Genomic DNA, 21,426 nt, shown 5'->3' on the forward strand with positions numbered 1-21,426 from the left:
TTAATATTACAGTTCTATTCATGATCTTGACATCACTTTCCATGGGTTCGGACATTAATATGTCTGCAATACTGGTTTACCCTGACAGTGTGCTTTTTCAACTATATAGCATGCTTTTGGTTTTAGGTTCCTTTGTTTACTTGTGTCCTGTGTATAATTATCCCAGCCCCAGGATAGATGCAAGCTAGTTCAAAGTAGCATTCTAGCTGGTTGTAGTTCCAAGGGCTTTCCAAATCTGCAAAGCCCTTATTGCTTAAAATTATGTCATCTATAAAATAAATCCTTGTCATAGGATATTCAAGGCAAAGTAATGCCCCATAACTATAGTAAGCTGACAAAGATAACCTAGGTGAAGCATTCTGAAATTCTTTTGCCATCTGTTTCACAAATGTCAGGTGACTCTAGACATTAAAAACTAAGAGGATGGTAACAATGAATGTAAACATGTTCTAATAAGAACATGGAACGATTTCATCCATTTTATCACTTGTTTTCTCCAAAGATCAAATTTTTTACAAAGCATGGGTAGGCAGTGCTAATGTATTATATTCTCTGTAATTCTCAGAATTTCTCTCCTAGCCATTTTAATCTACATACTCTGGAGTTCTTCCCTAAGGTCTATTCATTTCTCTAACCATAATGAACTCTGAGTTGGACTTAATCAAATCAGACCTATGGAGGGCCAAATATGAACATGGCTTTATTCTCTTGATTCACCTGCTATCTCCCTGTGTCTGGGTGTCATTGGGTTGGTGTGGTAGCTGTGGCTATAATGTTTAACTCTCTATTAATCACACCCTGCCTGAGAAAAATACCCCTGCCCCTAACATAACCTTTTGTTGGAGGGAAATCTAACCATTTTACACTGAAGAGATAATTTTCCAATTCTAAGACAGGCTTGGTAATTTCCCCCTGTATTATTTTATGGCAGATATCTTATGGGAATAGTACCTCAGGCTTTACATCCTTCCAAAAGCTCCTTAGCACACAGTTTGTGTTTCTGTCATTTTTTCATTAGCAAGTCTAGCTTGGTGCCAATTTCTGCAATATTTGTTTGAAATTAACCCAGCCAAAAGTCATCCTATCTTTTAAATGCTTACTAATACTTATAAGTTACTCTCTCACCTTACAAATTCTCCTTACATTGTCGTCCAAAAAGCTGAGATGAACTAAAGCCTTTTCTAATTTATAAAGATCTTGCTCCAATGAAGAGTTGAGCAAAGCCACCAAAGCAAAGTTCCATACCAATATCAACATCCCTGCTGGATTAAACATTCATTAAATCCTCTGTGAATATAGGTCTAAATTTTCTAGTGAATTAGTTACACAGTTCCTTATTCCTACATGTCACCTGTACCTCCTATATAGTCCCCTGACCCCTGCTATTTGTGAGGATTTCAGAAGAAGATAACCAAATATTCCGACTGAATTAGAAGGGTCAGGTCATCAGGAATTAATTTTCCTGGAACTGTTTGAGGTTACTCAGTCTTTTCCTTAAGGAGGAATGAGAAGTTATCACCCAATCTATGTGCCACCAAAGCAATTAGCTTGTTCTCATCCATTCCATGGCCCACAATTTCAAAACTCCTGCTGCAATAGGCTCTTTCATTGTTTGTTAATAAGTCTTTCTTAATACAAGGCACATACCTCAAAATAATAAAGGCAATTTGTATCAGGCCAAAACCAACATGAAGTTAAAATGAGAGAAACTCAAAGCAATTCCAATAAAATCAGACAAAAGCCAAGGTTATCCATTATCTACCCACTTATTAAATATATTACTTGGAGTCTTCGGTAGAGCAATAAGCCCACTAAAGATCACAGGGACATATATTAGAAAGAAAGAAGTCAAATACCTTCATTTGATAATGGAATATAGTTTATATGAATGACCCCAAAACTTTCACCTGCCAGGTAATGGATACAAATTAACTCACAAAAACAAGTAGCATTCTTATATAGACAAGGCAAACATACTGAAAATGAACATTTTCTGAAACAAGGCAAAGCTTCCAGAGTAGGGACAGGGACACCAACCTAGTCACAAACCTTCAAACTATAACTTATCCAGCCTACAAAGTGTACTGTGGGAATGTAGGCACAGAACTTTGGGACTGGCCCACCCAAAATTTGAGGCATGTCTGATACTGCCCAGATGACCAGAAACTGGAGACTGAATAGCGTAGAGAGATAGAAAAAAAAATCAATAACATGATTCCTAATGATATCACTATATACTCATAGATAGGTGCTAAGCAGAATCACTGTGAAAGAGGAGCCTGCCTGAAGCTGATGAGAGCAAATGCAGAGACACACAGACAAACATTATGCTGAGAGGGCCCAAATTGAAGATTTCTATCAGGTCAATCTCCTCTGAGACTGGGGAACCCTGTGGTAGAGAGGGAGGAAGAAATGGAGGAGCAAGAAGGATTTAGGGTAGCAGGAGATCACTGCCCACAGTCCTCAACAAACTGTAGCTCATAGAGGTTCACAGAGACTGAAGCAGCAATCACAGAGCAGAAAAGATGTGTGCTATGTTGTCTTTATGTATGTTATGGTTATTAGCTTGGTGTTTTGTGGGATTCCTAACAGTAGAAGTGGGGGTGTCTCTGGATTCTTTCACTTTTTCTTGGGACACTTTTCTTCCTATTGGATTGTCTCTTCAGCCTTTATATAAGGGTTTGTACATACTCTTATTGTTCCTTGAAATTCCATGTTTGCTGGTTATTCCTGGGAGGCCTGCTCTTTTGTAAAGGGAAAGGGAAGAAAATTTGCTCAGAGGGAGAGGACAGGTTGGGGGTGAAGAGGGAAGGGGTCAGAAATATGGTGAGGATGTTTTGCAAACAAAACTAAAAAAACAATAAACAACAAAAACAAAACAAAACAAAACAAATTTGAGAAACAATATCATTCAAAAGAGTCCCAAATAATACAAAATTCCTTGAAGTCATTCTAACCACACTAGTGAAAGTCTTGTATGATAAGCATTTCAAGTCTTTGAAGAAATTGAAGAAGATATCAGAAGATGAAAAGGTCTTCGATGTTCATTGATACATAAGATTAGCATAACACAATTGACATTTCCTACCAAAAGTTATCTATAGATTCAAAGCAATTCCCTTCAAAATTTCAACACAATTCTTCACCTATCTCAAAAGGAGAATTTTCTGCTTTTTTAGAAACACAAAAACTCAGGATAGCAAAACTAATTCTCACTGATAAAATAAACAAAAGAATTATCACCAGTTCAGTTGCCAGGTTGTACTAGAAAGCTATAGTAATAAAAACATGGTATTGGCCAAAAAACAAACATTTTGATCAATGGAATCTGAGGACTCATATCTAAATCCATATGAAGATGATCTAAGTGAAATCATCAAATATGTGGGATGACAGAGCCCCAGCCAGACATCTCTTGTCTCCAAACACACCTTTTATTTGGAGAAATAGAGTTATTGGCCAAAGGGTTCACATGGAAACCCAAAAATTACCAAGCTGTTGGCAAGTCTATAAGTTGTTCTCCAAACACTGACAGCAAAGCCCCACTGATTAGGATAAATCCTACAAAACTCAATGAATATATAGTAGTGCAGTTGGTGTCTACATAAATTCTACCTCCATACATGGTAGAATTTTCAGTACAGGAAGGCACTTGGCATGCTACCAAAGAAGAAATGTAAACACAAACATAGATTCAAACACGTTGATCTGAGTGTTATCCTACCTCCAAGATAGGCTAGAGTAATGGCATAACAAACTTGTGGGAGTAACCAGCCATTATATGATTAGCCTGAAGGCCCATCCCAGACACCATTGTGTCTGGGTGACTGAGAAGCCAAGACTAAATAACCAGTGAACCTTGGGTAAAATAAAATATAAATGTTATAAAAAATATTAATAAAATGACTTATAATGACATTCTGTAATAGCAACTTATCATTGCCTTTCTCAGCATGATCAGAGAAGCTTCTTCTTGGAGCAAATGTGAAGAAATACATATTCACAGCTAGACAACATGCAGAGAGAGAGAGTATTTTGAACACTCAGCTGTAAATGGGATGTCTTTATCATATCCCTCACCTCAGGCTCAGAGAAATTTGCAAAAGAGGGAGAAGAAAGGGTTTCACAGCCAGAAAGGATAGAGGACACACACACACACAAAATGGAGGCCTTCTAAATCAATACAATCAAAGGTCACATGAATTCACAGAGACTGAGTAATCATGAACAGGGAATTCACAGTTCTGCACTTGATGGAGACCTAGAGCTGAAAGAAAAATTGTACCCATACCACCATACTTAAACCAAACACAATCTCCAAATGATAATCATTTGGAAATGAATATTTAGTTCCCTCCATGGGAGTATCTGCTGTAAAAGAAAATAATTCTTAAAGGTGAAATGCTTGTCCAGAAGGAGACAGCCAAAAGAAACCAAACTCAAGGGCATCTTTGGAGGTTCCTTTTCTCACAATAGCATGTCATGCCATTCCAAACTTAGTTTAAGTTTTATGTTATTGGATATTATTTCTATTTTACTTTAACGATATTTTATTCTTTCTTTTAACCTACATTTCCTTTGGATGTATAGTACAGCTTCCCATTTAGTATATTCCTGTGATTCTTTGAGCTTGAAAATGAGTGGTTTCTGATTTCTCTGCCTTCTCTTGGGATCTTTTCCTTCTGTTTGTTCATTTTATACAATTCAGATGTGTTACTTTTTATTTTATATTATTTATATTATATATTATATTATTATGCCTTGGAAGCCTGATTGTTGTCTAATGTGGGACAGAAGGTATCTAGATCTGGCTGAAGAGGAGGTGAAGAGGAACTTGGAGAAGTAGAGACAGGAGAAACCATAATTGAAATATATGTGTAGGGAAAAAAGCTCTTAAGTAAAATAAAGAAATCAAACAGGAACAATATCTAAAGCATAGAAGGAAGAAAACACAGCTAAATTCTAATTTGAGTATTTGGTCTTGGAGACTTTCTTAAAAAATTTTGGAGTCCTTTTCAATTAGCATACTATTCAAATACAAGAATAAATAATGGGAAAAATGCATTTTTCACACATATGAATGTATGATCAAAAATTGTCTATTCATAGATAGTGAGCTCAATGTAATGAATAGAACTGTAATATGAAACTTGGTGTCTACCTTGATATTGAGAGACTGATGGGTATTTCTGGTTTTAGAATCATGAATGGTTCTCTATTTAGTCTCTGCTAGTTTGGGAAATTTTGTGCACTAACTGTTAATGCAGGTGTGTGTGAGAAAGAGGAGGGAAGAGATGCAACAGAAAGACCGAGTGTGTGAATGTTCTCTGAGTGTCTAGACACCAAATAAGTTGCATATTTTAGGCATTTATGAACATACTACCTTTAAGTCTATAGTAAGATCTGTCTAGGATAAGTTGTTTTTTATGCTGCCACCTGAAACTTGCTTTGGAATGTCTAATGGAATCTTCTTCAAGTAGTTCACATGCATATCAAAGAAATAGTTTGATGAATTAGACTTATAAGCTCATATGATCTGAAGAGGAATCCAGTCTGGGTCATTCATGTCCACTGATAAGATCTAATTATCTGGAATGTGGCAGGAAGGATGATCCTGAAACTATATTACCAGTTGTCGCTTACAACTAGACATGAGAACAAACAATCAGAGCCTGAGGAATGACCATGTTATGGGATAGAACCTCAAGTAGAACATGATTTAATTACCTTTTTGTATCTTTCTTTGCTGTCCTAGGTCAATATGAAGGGTAGCCCTATTAAACCTGTTTTGTTTATACTCTCAACTTGGTAATATATTTAATGTAACAATAACAGAGATTTTCAATGGAAAACTGGCAGCATATGAAATAATGCATAAATCCCAGTTCAAATTGATAAGTACCACAAAATACAATAGTAAATAATTAAAGAAACAGGATTACACATGTAGAAATGACATCATAATATACAATTGAACTGTAGTCCAGGTCTTGTGTTTGAACTTTATTATGCAGATTATTTCCTACATTTTTCCATATGAGCACACATCATATTTTGATGTAGTATTTGGATAGTAGAAAGGAGCCTTGTGTTCTAATGGGCATGTCTATAATAGGAATTAAATTATTATAATTTAATGGATTTTTCACATTTAGAATGTGCTTTTCTGACCTTATGAAAAGAATTTATCTGTGGTTTGAACAAAATAATATAGCATTTTGGAGTAAAGATGCAAAGAAGCAGCCCTGCACTAGAGGTCAAGATACAGAAAATCTCCACAGCTATTGTGGCCTTGCCCTTGGTGCTATGATAGACAGGAAGGAAGGTGATCCAAACATTGCATAATATCATCATGCTGAATGTCAGGAACTTGGCTTCACTGAATGTGTCAGGTAGTTTTCTGGCCTGGAAAGCTACAGTAAAACTTGCCAGAGAAATTGAGCCAAAATATCATCCCAGGACACAGTGGAAAGCAATGATTGATCCCTTATGGCAGACAATCAAAATATGGCCATGTTCAGTGTATACACCAGTGTCAATAAATGGAGGAGAAATTCCCAGCCAGATTCCACAGAGAATCATTTGGATTACAGTACAGATAGGAATGATAAAGTTAGGTGCCAGCAGCCATCTCTTTCTTCTATCTGGAACAGTGATCTTGAATGCTAGTACCACAGTAATTGTCTTAGCCAATACAGAAGACGTTGCCATAGTGAAGAAAACTACAAATGTGGTCTGTTGCAAGATACATGTGGCCCTACGGGGATGGCCAATATAGAGCAAGGGACAGAGAAAACAAAATATGAAGGAGATGAGTAGTACATAGCTGAGAACTTGGTTATTGGCCTTGACTATGTGAGTGTCTTGATGACTCAAAAAGATAGTGAGTACAGCAACTGTAAGGAAAGAGAAAATCAGAGCCAGTCCTGTCAAAGACATTCCCAAGGGGTCTTCATAAGTCAGAAATGTCACAACATTTTGAGGCAATGAGTTCGTTTTGTGTTGGCATACTGGTTATCTGGACACTTCACACAATCATTCATGTCTAGAACAGGAAGGAATGCATTTTTCGATTTAAATTTTTTATAGTTTTCACGAAACATTATATCTACATTAATGAATGAGGGAGTCTTAGCTAAATTTTGTTTACCTCTTGTGGTATATGGAAATTAAATGTGTTGGATGATTAGGATTTAATTCTAATTTCCATTGTCTTTCAATTTAATTGAAAGCTTTTGTTTATATTCATCTTACTTACACAAGAACATTTTAGTATTCTTCAAAAAGATAATATACTTTTACATAATGTTAAGGTGGCCACAGTAACCTACATTGGATTCAGTGATTCTTGAAAAAACTGTTGTCATTCTTACTTTTGCATGCTGTGTCAAATATGAATTTAGAATGACCTTCTTCCCTGCATACAATGATCTGTCTATCTATCAGGTGTAGCTGAAGATTTCCTGTGTCCTGCCTGGTTGGCTGCCACTCAGACCCAAGTGAACACAAAGAGGCTTATATTAATTAAAACTGCTGGGCCATTAGCTCAGGTCTACCACTGACTAGCTATTGCACTTAAACTCAGCCCAATTTCATTAACCTGTAGGTTGCTAATCTTTTCATAGGTTTACCTGTGTGCCATTATGTGCTGCTTCCTGTATGGAGGTCTGGCATCTCCTGACTCAGCCTTCCTCTTCCCAGAATTCTCCTTGTCTGCTTATCCTGCCTATACTTTCTGCCTGCTACTGCCCAATTGGTGTTTTAGTAAACTAGCACAAAAAAGGTTTATCCCACTGCAATCAGCAGCAAGTTATGTCCCACATAAAAATGTTCTCATGTGACTCATTCTACATAGAATCTTTACCCATATCTTCTTAGAAGGAACCTATATTCACCACATTATTAAGCCATTACAATTCCTAAAATTGTTCAAAATATCTGCTTACACAGTTATTAGTAGAGTAATTTCCTTTCAACAAGGAACTTATCTTTGAGATAGAGACCACAAAGAAACATCACAACCAGTGAAAATTTTGAGTTGTGGGGCTCAATCTAATGGATAAATCTATAGTAACACTCCCTCATTTAAGTCTCAGGAAAAATTCCAGAAGAAGAGGACAGAAAGATTGTAAGAAGTAGGGGATCAGATAGGTTGATTTAAGTACATGTCTCATAAAATGTCACAAGCCACAGACATAAAAGTCTCACAGTCACAGCTGCTTAAACATGTGTTCAACAAGGACAATAATACTAGATATGGCAAAGTAGATGGGGGAAAGACAATCTGCCTTCAACCATACTCAGAGAACTAAAGGCACCTAAGGAATACTGAGCATGGGAGAAAATGTCTTTTCCAGAGTATGGAATACCAACTGAATATCTTTGGAAAACAAAATGCTCAATCGTGAAAACAGACAAGTAATATTTAACAGACTGGAGGGTTTGTATTTAGAAATATATATGCACATGCCAACATTTAGTGATAAAAGTAGCCATGAATTTGAAAGAGAGCAAGAAGAGATATATAGCAGTACTTGGAGGAAGATGAAGGGAGGGAAAATTATGCAATTGTACTATAATCTCAAAAATAAGAAAAAAGAAAAGAAGCAAAAAAAAAACCCAGCTTGAACTGATAATGCTTCGGTCAGCAGAAACAACATGAACAAATTACCACCTAAATTCTCTAAATCTCAAATATATCATATTTAGTTTTATGTTTCATTGTTTGGTCTTTGGTTGGGCACATAATCTGCACATTTTACTAATTTTTATAAGATTTGATTGTTTGATTGTTTAGTGTTCCCAAGGTTTCATTATTTACTGTGAAAACATCCAAATCTAGATAGTATTCCATACCTGAAGGGCATTATTTTGAAGGTTAGTACTGGATGAGGTTGAGAAGTTCCTTCCATATGTATTTTTGTAATTAATACCACAATATATTCACTTTTCTTTAAATTGATTTGTCCCAAAGATCAAACAGAAAAGTGATGATACCATTTCAGTGCTGTGTCTATCCATCAGAAAGTTTGCATTCTGTTTCAATTGTTCAATCCCCTCTGATTTTGCTAAGCAATGCCATCTAACCTGGTGAGTAGAATCATCCATAAGCTTCAGTTTTTAGCATTTATTTTTAAATTAAGTATACAAATGTTGTATTACTTTATTTTTATTGAAAATATATTCTTCTCTGATGTAATATACTATCACCACAGCTTCACCTTTCCTCCACTGCACTCATGCTTTTAAAAGTAGAAGCAAGGGAAATTTAATAAAGCTAAGTATAGTTTCCTTGCATTCTACAAACACAAAAGTCAATAAATTTGAATTTGGACTTGATATATATGTGACAATATTATTTGAATCATTATAAACTTTGTGTATCAATCCATTCAAGTGGTTGAATGATTTTCTCACATTAGTCACTGGGTTTTATAGTCAAATATGTTTATAATTTTAGTGTAATGTTTTAAAGCCCTGTACTATTTCTTAACAAACCTCATGTTCAAATCATATAGGATTAATTGTATTTACATGCTATTCTGGCTCTAAATGAATTTGCCAGTTAATTATTTAGCTATTTCTCATCACTACAGCAGTAATTAATTCCATCCTTCAGAACCTGGTCTACTTTGAAAAACATAGCTTTTTTTTCTTTTAAAAAATTATTATTATTCATTTTACATAAAAACCAGAGATGCCCCTCTATTCCCTCCTCCCACAACTCCCACCTTCCCCCCCAACAACCTACCCCTCATTCCTTCGTCCAATTGGTAAATTCTCCAAATATTTTGTCCAAGTTTCTGTTCATCAATGTACATTTCATCAGCTACTTAATTAAAAAACTATCTGTGCATTACTTGTGATGAATATTATAAGAAAATCTTTAATTCAGAGTTCAAAATGATGGGGTCCAAATCAAACTGTGAAATAGAGTAGGACTGCAAATACAAACTACAAATGACAGCAGTGACCTACTATAGCACACAATAAAGTAATGAGCATTTCTAAAAAATGGTTAGATTATCACTCAACATCCAGATTTGTTAGAAATCCTGTGCGGTACTAGGAACATAGGATGCATAGCATATAGGTCTCACATAAACTGAGAAGTAGTTACAACACATTGAGAATTCTAAATATTGTGATGAAAATGAGTTGCATTAATAATCTTTATTACTCTAATGTATTATCCAAAAGAAAATATTATGTTCATGGGTTCAAGACTGGTCGGAAATAAATGCAGTTAAAAGATAGAGAATGTAATATTTCAAATAGCAATGTTACTGATGTTTTCAAATTCATAATGAAATTTGTATTTTTCTCTCCCCAAAGGACTTTTTGGGAACTATGTAAATATGGGAGAAAATAAATTATATGTTGCTTATTTTGACAAACCATATCCTTACTTGCCATGTTGGAAATTTGATTTTCTGAACAAGGGTTACAATCAAAACAGCAGACAGCCTTTCCCTCCAGAAGGTATTTTCTGTATCCAGGGCTGCAGGGCCGAATGCATATGGAGGGTGGAGTCTGAGGAAAATAAAATACATTTTAGACACAAAGAATTTAAGATAAGTTGCAAAAGCTGCAGTGATTCACAACATGGGACCAGTGAAAATCCTCCAATTAATCACACATATAATAGTATAAATTAAAATTTCATTGTCGTTAAGATAAATATTATGAATTTGTAGTGATTTATATATTGGAAAATATGCATGCAAGTGTAGAGAGATGGAGAGAGAGAGAGAGAGAGAGAGAGAGAGAGAGAGAGAGAGAGAGAGAGAGAGAGAGACTATAGAAGAATGGATGTGAGTCAAAATGAGTAAGGCTCAAAACCTTTTATCCAAATGATGAAGCATGCTATTTTAGAGTATCTGTGCTACATGTAAATCATTTGACTTAAAACCAAATTATCTGTCAAGAATTGATGGCCCAGTCTATCATTTCATCAGATATGTATAATTGTTGATCATTTGGAGAATGTTCAGAAAACTTTCCTATTTTCACTTTCAGTCCAAAATGTTGGTTAAAATCTGTGATATAGAAAATGTCATACTCTGTACCCTGTTTTGTCTTCTGGTTCATGTTCTCCAGATCTCCAGCAGGATTAACAAATTGTATGTTCTTCAGAAAAGAGAACATCTGAAACACATTTTGTCATTTTAGTTTCAACTATGCCTACAAAGTGCAACAGAAGGTATAAAATATGTAATGTCTATAATTTTCATTAGCCTAACCTAAATTGTAACTTTATTAGAAGTACTCAATAGTAAATAAAAGAAATTGCATATAGACATGAAGTTTCACTATATTTTTTGTTTGTTTGTTTGTTTGTTTTTGAGAAAGGGTTTCTCTGTGTAGCTTTGAACCTTTCCTGGAACTCTCTTTGTAGACCAGACTGGCTTCAAACTCAAAGATATCTGCTTGGCTCTGCCTCCTGAGTGCTGGGACTAAAGGCGTGTGCCACCACCACCTGGCTGAAGCTTCACTATACTTTAAGTTTAAAATTTTAATCACTGGAGTTGATACTCTAAAATACACATACCTAAATTATATGCTTATACAGTAAAGATGCATTCTGTATTATTTCCAGGCAAACTGTTATTTGAGCAAAATCTAGGGAATTGGGTTCCTTAATGGTAGTTCAAAATGTGTCAGTACTATTTGTATTATCTGCAATCTATTTACAAAATTGACTTTTAGATCATATGAAAGGCATATTCTTATTGGCACTTAAGAATTTCATGAAAAATATTTTTCTTCCAAATGTTAAAACCATTAGATTCATTTTCCCACTTGAAATATTCCGGACAAAATTTATTCTCTTAGATTGTAAAATGCTGATTTGTGTGCCAAGGATCAGCTATATCATAATTCATGACACTAAAATGATCTTCATCCAATGCCATGATAGAGTCCGGAAATATATGCATCTGGGAGAAAGGTCTGTAGTTTGCATGGCTTTAGAAAACTATGGATGCCCTTTAAAAAGTCTTCTAAATTGCATACATGCCTTTCAGTGAAAGAATAATTACCTGCCAGGAGTCAAATATCAGTCCTTTCTCAGCATTATCTGACCACATGTGTACTTGTTGTAGAAGCATCTCATGGAGTGAGTGGGCTACAGCATACACAGTATTGTATAAGTTATAACTTGAATCACTCATGTACATTCCAAACTGGTGCCCATATAACCATTTCAACAAAGATTCAGTAGAACAAGTTTTCAGTTTCTTACAATGAAATAACGTCAAAGAACAATTAAAATAAGTCCACCATAGTTTTTCAAATGCAATTTCATGACTGTAATTTGATGGGTTCACTGTCTGCATAAATTGTTTAAAACCAGACATCTCAGAAATCTTATGTGAAAAAAATGAGAGCACCATGGAAGCAGTCAAGCAAGAAATCTCTTATAATTGTGATCCTATCCAATTGTGATATACTGACCCAGATTCTCCTAATTTCTAAAGATTTTAATAATGTAAAGTGCATTTGCAGAATAGAGTCTTTGTCTCTGTAAACAATCACAACTTTTGCTGATGGTGTGTTCATCTGGTTATGATATATATGAAACATTTTAGAGCATGATAACTGACCATTTGTGATAGCAATCGTAAATGCTAAACAGACAATATTCCTTTGCATCTCCTCTCTCAATTCAGAAAGAAATTGAATTCCACGATCTTCATCTGAAATAATAACTCCTACCCAGTTCCATCTGAAGTGAACCATTAGGGACACCATTGCTAGTGGTAGAGATGTTTCCTTTGGAGATATCTGATGGAGATAAGGAAATTGCTCATGGACACTCAGAAGAGGTTGAAAATGACCATAGTAGAGCTGAAGAACCAATAACATGAGTAGGGTATGAAGAAGATTGAATAAATAATGCTTGGTCTAAAACCTAAGTATACTCAGCAAATACTGTGGTTGTTAGAAAGTGTGAATTCTTCACCTCATTATTAAAATCTTATCCAATTTTTCTGGTTATCAAAAAAATGCAGATAAACTAAGGTCTCTGATAAAATGTTTCACATTTCTTCTTTCTCTCTCTAGTCTACTTGTAATAAAGTACCTATGTTTTCTGCAGAAAGTATCTGAGCATTTATTACTAATGGAACAGAGTAGATATAAATCCATTCTCTGTCTTTAAACTTTGGAAACTCAAAAAGTCAACTTGAAGGAGAAAGTATTTCATTAAAAGCAACCCACACCAACTTACATGTGGAGTTCTGGACATGTACAGGAACGGTCCAAGTATTTAAAAAAGTTCCCCTGTGGGTCCTGTAAGTACAATTAAATATTTTTTTCTGATTTTTACAATAGTTGGTAAGAAAAATTTCACTTTTTTTTCCAGATAAACCACACATCTTCTCATTATCCACCAGGTTACATTTGATGCTAACTAGCAGAGAAATGTTTGGTAAAATATGAGGGTTCCTATTGATTTCTTCCATGACAAAATAAAGAGAGAAAATCAAGTGGATGTTCTTAGGTGTCAACCTGAAAACAGAGCACACTCTTCATAAGAGATTAGGTTCTGAGCATGATAATTTTAAATCAGACTCAATTTGAGACTAACGCTGAATTCTTGGGTTTTTTATTTGACCCCTTTCTATGGTGACAAAAGTCCTATTACTTTGATGTACATGGATGTGAGACATGCAGGAGAATATTAGGAAGAGTAAGAAGTTTTTTTGAGGGTGAATTTCATACCAATGAGATTGATTCTGTTAATATGAAGTTCCCTAAACTTCCCTCCAGTTTTCTGTAAAGTTTGTGAGAAGTATGTATGCCATTCAAGGACTAGCAAAGATTGTACTGGCTATCATTGAATCTGCTCATGCCTCCATTGTATACTTCTAACATTTAACACAGGTGGAAAATACATGGGTATTATGTGTTATCTAGAATGCTGTAATTTATACAGAGATAGAACAGCTATGATGTTGTTAAGGGGATGAAGAACAGGTAGCCAATTCTGTCTATGTCAATAGCTCTGAAAAGGCTGAAGGATTCATAGGTAATACAAATAGCATAATAATTCTTATATTCCTTCTTCCCCTACTTTTTTAAATTTTGTATTTGAGGATGTGAAATATTGAGTGATATAATATTGGATATAACTACACCTGCTTCCATTGAGGAATGAGCTTCCTTCTCTTCACATGAACCAATATGTTGTACAGATGCCTTTCAACCCAAAAATTTAGTTGGTATTGCACACCTGGCTCTGGGTTCAAGTTGCATCATAGTTTTCCTGAAATGTCCTATGTTAAATGTTTCCTTTAGATTTTCTCTTTTATTTAAGGTATTTTAATCATATGTGAATGTTTGATAAAGTTTTCTACAGTTTGATCTTATTGAACAATAACATTGCACATCTGCCCTGGCCAGCGGGGTTTCAACAGGGGCGACCCACCTGTGGGAGAGAATGAAATGACAGGGCGACACAAGAGACAGCAGCAAGACAGAATTCTGATCAAGCCACCAAACTTTATTTCTCTCCACATGGCTTATATAGCATAAGCGGGGAAGGGGTAGGAAGGAGGGAAAGGGAAAAGGGGCACGTAGAACATGGAAGGGGTCAAGACTTGTGAGGCAGATCGTGCAACTGCGAGATGTCGGCTAAGGTCACTCACTGGTCAGGGGCAGTTTATTCTGTTGCTAGGCTACCTGACCCTGGAATGCTCTTTATGTTCAATTGTCATGACACCTGACTGTGGGATGTTCTCTTATCTTTGGAGGCCTCTGGTTACTGCTCTGGAAAGGGGCTTATGAGTTGTTCTCTGGTCTAGCTAGTACTTTCCATGGTTCATGTTTGGTTCCTGACATCTTGGTCCCTAACACACATCATTGTGTTGTTTATGTGTATTTTAGGTATTGTTTCATCCATGATTTTTGTATTGCTTTGTGACTAAATACCTATTCATGTAGCTAGACATAACTTGTGGCTGTGATTCTGGTATGAACTTAATTGAAGTTTTCCTATAATTTTCTAATGCTCATGTTTGAGTTAGATTTTTTGCAGTGGCTTATTTTTTTTTAATTTTTATTATTATCTCTTTCAAAATTCTAGGAATTGTGCCACATTGTCTAAGCCCTTGCCATTCTATACTGGAGATGGATATGGATTGCTAAAATTGAGTTCTACTGGGAATATCGCTCTGGTCTCACAATGTACTATATAGCTGTTGTAAAAAAGACATTGATCAATAGAATGGAATTGGAGTATCAGACTTTCATCCACATACCTATATAGATCTACATTTTTGTAAATGGAACCAGCAATACATGGTAGAAATGAAAAAACATCTTCAACAAATTTTGCTGGCCTACTGGTAGCTATATGGAGAAGAACACAAATTTATCAGTACCTATCATCTGGCACAAAACTCAACTCCAAGTTGAAATAGGATGTCAACATAAGACAATGTGTGCTAGATCTCTTAAAAGAGAACATTGGTGAATTGTCTTGAATTCATTGTGGTGGTAAAAGTTTTTCTGAACAGAACACTAATAGGAAAGGTATTAAAACAACAATAAGTAAGTGAGACCTCATGATTGTATAAAATTTTGCATGCCAAAGAATCCCATCCTTGAGATAGTGTAGCAGGCTAGAGAACTTTGAAATTTTATTTAATTATATTCTGAGTGACCAACATCAATCAAATGATAGTTCATGCTGCAAGAATGCATACTTTTGTGAAGACTCATTAATTGCTGCTGGAAATACAAACTTGTACAGAGCTATGAGATCAGTGCAGTAGTTATTTAGGAAGCTTGCCTAGGTCTACTTTAAGACCCAGATGTCCAAGCTGTCTTAGTTAAGGTTTCTAATGCTACAATGAAACACCATGAACAAAACTCTAGTTGGGGAGAAAGAGTTTATTTGCTTTACACTTTTATCTCCCTGTTCATGAGAGAAGTAAGTCAGGACAGGGGCTCAAACAGAGCAAGAACATGAATAAAGGACCTGTTAAAGAGGCCATGGAGGGGTTCTTATTACTGGCTTACTTCTCATGGTTTGCTTAGCCTGCTTTCTTATAGACTCCACAACCACAAGCCCAGGGACAGAATAACACACAGTGGACTGGTCCCTCTCCCATCAATTAATAATTAAGAAAGGCACAGGGACAAATAGCCAAACTGTGGAAACACATGAACTATGAACCAATAGCTGAGGAGCCCCCATGGAACTGGATCAGGCCCTCTGGATAAGTGAGACAGTCGATTAGCTTGAAATATTTTGGAGCACCCCAAGCAGTGGGACTGGAACTTGTCCTTAGTGCATGAGCTGGCTTTTTGGAGCTTGGGGCCAGTGCTGGTACACTTTGATCAGCCTTGGTGAAGGGAGGAGGACACTGGACCTGACTGGACTGAATCTACCATGTTGAGCTAAATCCCCAGGGGAGTCCTTGCCCTGGAGGAGATGGGAATGGGGGGTGGATTGGGGGTAGGGCGGCTGGTGTGACAGGAGGAGGAAGGACAAGTGAATCTGTGGCTGATATGTAAAATTAAATTAATTATAATGTTTAAATAAATAAATAAATTAATTTAAAAAACAAGAAAATGTCCCACAGACATGCCCACAACCAATATTGAAGAGATATATTCTTAACTGAGTTTAACTCTTCTCAGATTTTTTTAGCTTGCGTGTATTTTACGTAAATCTTAAGCATAACACTCTTGGTCATATACCTGAAGAATTCTGAGTACTACTACTACTACTATTCTGAGTACTCTATAAAAATATAGAGACATTTTTAAACCCATGTTCATTGTAGGGAAATCTAAAATATTATAAACTTCCTAAAATATATGTATATTTATGAAGGCAATCTTAATTAAATTGAGACCATGCCCCAACCATACATACAGTTCTTATAACCAAAGGAAGCTTCCAGTACAATGAATGGATTATAATTTTTCAATAGCTAGCCAAAGAGGCACCATAGGGACCCTCCAAAAGAATAGGCTGTTACCAAGTCTATAGGCTCCTCTGTATAAACTGATGATGACGCGCTATGGCTGAGAGCTGAGTAAAGATGAAAAAATCAAGCTGGTGCCTACCTAGAGTGTTTATTCCTGCTAACTGCTGCTCACGAGAATAACCAAATAATAAATGATTTGGTTTAGGTCCATCCCAAGAGACCAAATACATGTCTGACACTGCATTGCTTACCAATAACATGACAATAGATAGGAGAGGGACTTGGGGGAAAACCAGACTCCTGCTCTAATAAGGAATCAAGCCATGAAATGACTCCTAACATCATTCTCCTATACTCATAGATCTGTTTCTTGCTCAGACATCATTAGAAGAGTTTCCTCCTTCAGTATATGTATAGAAATACCAAGAAACACAGCTGGTCAATGTGCAAGAGATAGAGACCTTGGACCACTTCTACATGTGGAACCCAATGGAAATGGACATGGAAAGACTGTAAGAACCAGAGTAAATGGAAAACACAAAGGAAACAAGGCCTTCTATTCACAGACAGATGTACATGAGAAATCCTAGGACCTATACAGGACTGTGCTGGATGGAAGCCATGGGAATGGGCTGGGCCCTCTGCATGGCAAGACAGGTGTATAGCTTGATGTGCCTGGGTGGGGAAACCCTGGCAATGGAATTAGATCCCATCCCTGGTGCATGAGCAGGCTTTTTGGAATCCACTACCTAAGAAGGGACACCTCTTGCAGCCTTGAAGCAGGGGGACAGGGTTGGACTTGCCTCTACGAGATGTGACTCCTCATGGGAGGCCCTGCTTTCTTGTTGGGGAGACTGGGGGTAAGTTGTGAATGGGAGGGGTGGAGGGCAGGAGGAGTGAAGAGGGGCAACTTTGATTGGTGTGTAAAATGAATGGAAATTTTTTTCTGAATAAAAAAATATTTTAAGAGACAATTGAATAGCTTGATCTGTTTGGGAGGCACCCAGGCTGTGGGACCAGGACCTGTCCTTAGTGCATGAGCTGGCTGTTTGGAACCTTGGGTTTACACAGGGACACATGCTCAGCCTGGAAAGAGGGGACAGGACCTGCCTGTACTGAATCCACCAGGTTTAAATGAATCCCCAGGGGTGCCTTGATCCTGGAGAACATGGGAATGGAGGGGAGGGGAGAGGAGGAAGTTGAGGGTGGGGTGGGAGGGGGGAAGACAGGGGAACCCATGGATGATGTATAAAATTAAAACACATAATAAAAAAAAATTAAAAAAAAGAAGAAAGAGATGGAAGCAGAGAGAAGATGTCATAAAAGATAACAATGGTACTCTAATAATCTTTTGTTGTGAGAAGTTTAGAAATCTCTATCAGGGGATTTAGCCATTTAAGATTTTTTTAAAAATCATAATTTTATCATGGCTATGTAATTGATTTTGCAATAAAAAACTATCAAGTTTGAGATCAATAAATTAATGAAATCCTACAAAGATCATCCCTGGTTTCTTAGTAACAATTCAATTGGAATTCAATAGTCAGTATGCTGTAATTTCAACTGTGCTTAAAATAAAGGTAACTGTGAGCAGATTAAAAAAAAAATATATCCTGTGCACTATGAATGTTACACAATAGTTATTGTACTCTATTGCCTAAGGAACAATGCAGCTTTTCATAAGTATTTTTGATCTGAGGCTTTCTGGGTCCACAAACATGGAACCCAGAGGTCCAGAGAGAGGGCTGACTCTCAATCTTTTTAAACATGAAGTCTTTTTTATTTTTAGTTTTGTAATTTAATGAAAGTAAGTCATATTGGATTCTCTAGTTTATTGAACATTTTCATTATGTGTAAATAAACCAAAGACATAAAATGAAAAAAAAATTATTTTAAAAAAGATTTTACCAGTGGGCACATAGGCAGAATGTATCTTCATAATAACAAGATTTATTTTCATACAAAAACCTCATATGATATGATGAATATGTACTTAGTTTTGCTGAAACTCCTTCATCATGCCTATATTTCAGATAATCATATTTTATTCACAATGATCTGATACTATATCTTTATTCAAATATACAAGACACCATGGAGGTGCATTAATAATTAAATTTTACTTCTGTAAATTAATTTGCTTTATCAACTGTGATATCATGTTTCTCATCATCGTAGAAATATCCAAATATTGCTGAGAAAATAATGCTGAATAGCCATAAAATATATTCTGCCATTTTGTCACTAACCAGGAACAGAAATGTATACTAATTTGGAAACATGTTTGCTATGTTATAAAAAGGCTCAATAGGAATTTAGATACAACAATCCCACTCTGCAATGAATATGCATGTCTATAAAGGAATTTAATGAAATGATCAGGACCATTATTGTACAAGTGACACATTTATGCTTCCATGTGTCAGATGGTATACTAATCAATTAGTTGCATTGATAAAAAATGCAAACAATGGAGCCTAGAAAGCATACATTTGCCATTCCATTTCATTTATTACTTATAACATAAGTTAGGAGAAATTAAAACATTTCTCTGGACCGCTCTCATCTGGTGTTGTGTAAATATATAAACATAAATATAGAAAAATCCTGCAGTTTCAACTGTCAGAAGTTTAGACATTATGAAAATTCCACATCATCTTCATGTAGGAGATCAAATTATTGATCAGCTGGTGAATTTTGAAATGAAATGAAATGAATTAAAAACATCTTCTCCTTGACTGTCAGAACACAGCTTGCCTGTTATGTGGAGATAACCATAGGCTTATGGGAGACATCACATAGTTGCTGGTGAACATTTTTGTTCAAATTCTACTCAAATCCTCCTTCATTCTTTCTCATTTATATCTGGGTGTCTGGGTCATCTACTCTATGTTCCATATAACCATAAATATTGCTTTCAGAACTATTATATCATTATTTGCCTTTCTTTCACATTCTCCTTTAAACCTAAGAATATTTTTGATAAACAGATGAGTGATCCACACATAGGATATTGCTTAAGATCTACTACAGTTTTTCATTTCTTCTGAGATTTCTTTATTTTATAATACAATAATACATTTTCTCTTCTGTATTGAATTTCATATTTGGATATGTTATTAAAAACTGAATATAACGTTTATCTAAAATTGATAACTTCTCTGTGATGATTATCACATATATACAATGCCATATCTTAAAATATGTTTTGCCCAAACATGTGAGACCGAATGTAAAAGAAAGGATGTCATAAAATTCTCTTAAAGAATAGACATTGTGCTTCCACACCTGATCTCAGGTGAAGGATTCATTAAATACAACAGTTGTTAAATAATGACTGATAGATTATTTGAACAAAATATAAGTCCATTTTTAATATATCTAGCTAAAAGTCAAGGCAGAAATACCAAGGTCCCCTGAGAAGGAATTGGGCATTCTATGATGTTAACCAAAAAAAAAAAAAAAAAACACTGGAACACAAAAGAAAGACCACTTTATTGTATGTAGTCTCTATGAAACAAACTAAAAGCAGTACTTAGTACTATGTCTGTGAGGGACATTCCATGACATCATTTGAGAACTGTCTTATTAAGCAATTGTCCCTAGAAGCAAAGTTAACAGCATGGGTCATACATTTAGCTCTGTGCCTGGAATTTATGACTTGAAAATTATAAACAAGTTAACCCCTAAACCATCAGAAACAAGAAAATAATCTTCAATAAATATGAAATAAATTTTGATTATGTCCTAGAGATGGGAGGGAAACAAAGAAAGAAAACACATAGAATAATGCTCTACCTCACAGCAGCCTTAAAATGTATTACCTACCACAATAAGCAAAAATTAAAAAATGAAAGAGGCACTTACTCCATATCTAGATACTCACTGAAATAATCATTTTTCATGTTTCCATGCTCTGTATAAATGGAAAAGAAACAATCATTTTCTTTATCTACTTCAGGGTTATTCTCTTCTTTCATTCTGAAAAAGCACACAGGGTCAGTCAAACTGCAGAGAAGTAAGAGAAGCTGTAGGTCCAGGAAGATGAAGAACAAAGACAACATCTTTGTAATGTAGCTGAGATGAGAGCCTGAGCAAAGTGCAGCATGAAGAGTCATGGAGAAACCTGTGTATCAATTATGTATGAACACATCCATGTGTATCTTTTCATTATTATAGTTACTGCTAAGGAGTGTATGTACTTCTCTCAGTACTTTTCTTTTCAGTCTACTGTTGACCCTGAGAGTTCTTAAGAACTCTCTGGCCCTGGACTCTGCATCTGAGGCCTGGGTCCAGGTGACAATTAAGGGATAATAATTTCATTTATGATTATTCTTCCTCTCCATATCCCTTATGATTATAACCTTTTCATTGGACATGATTCCTCTTGGACAAATTTCCTAACAGACCAAGTTTCCCAAACCAATTCTCTGATTACAATTTGTAATTGTTGACTTGGATTACATCAGACATTATGTATGAG

At 35.7% G+C, this 21,426-nt stretch overlaps 1 pseudogene; it reads right to left on the reverse strand.

Annotated features, from left to right (window-relative positions):
- Positions 1-6,126: 6,126 nt before the first annotated feature.
- LOC118572667 lies at positions 6,127-21,010 on the reverse strand (annotated as a pseudogene).
- Between the last annotated feature and the right edge of the window lie 416 nt (positions 21,011-21,426).

The sequence above is a fragment of the Onychomys torridus genome, chromosome 1 (genome assembly GCF_903995425.1).
Source record: "Onychomys torridus chromosome 1, mOncTor1.1, whole genome shotgun sequence".
Classification (NCBI taxonomy): Eukaryota; Metazoa; Chordata; class Mammalia; order Rodentia; family Cricetidae; genus Onychomys; species Onychomys torridus.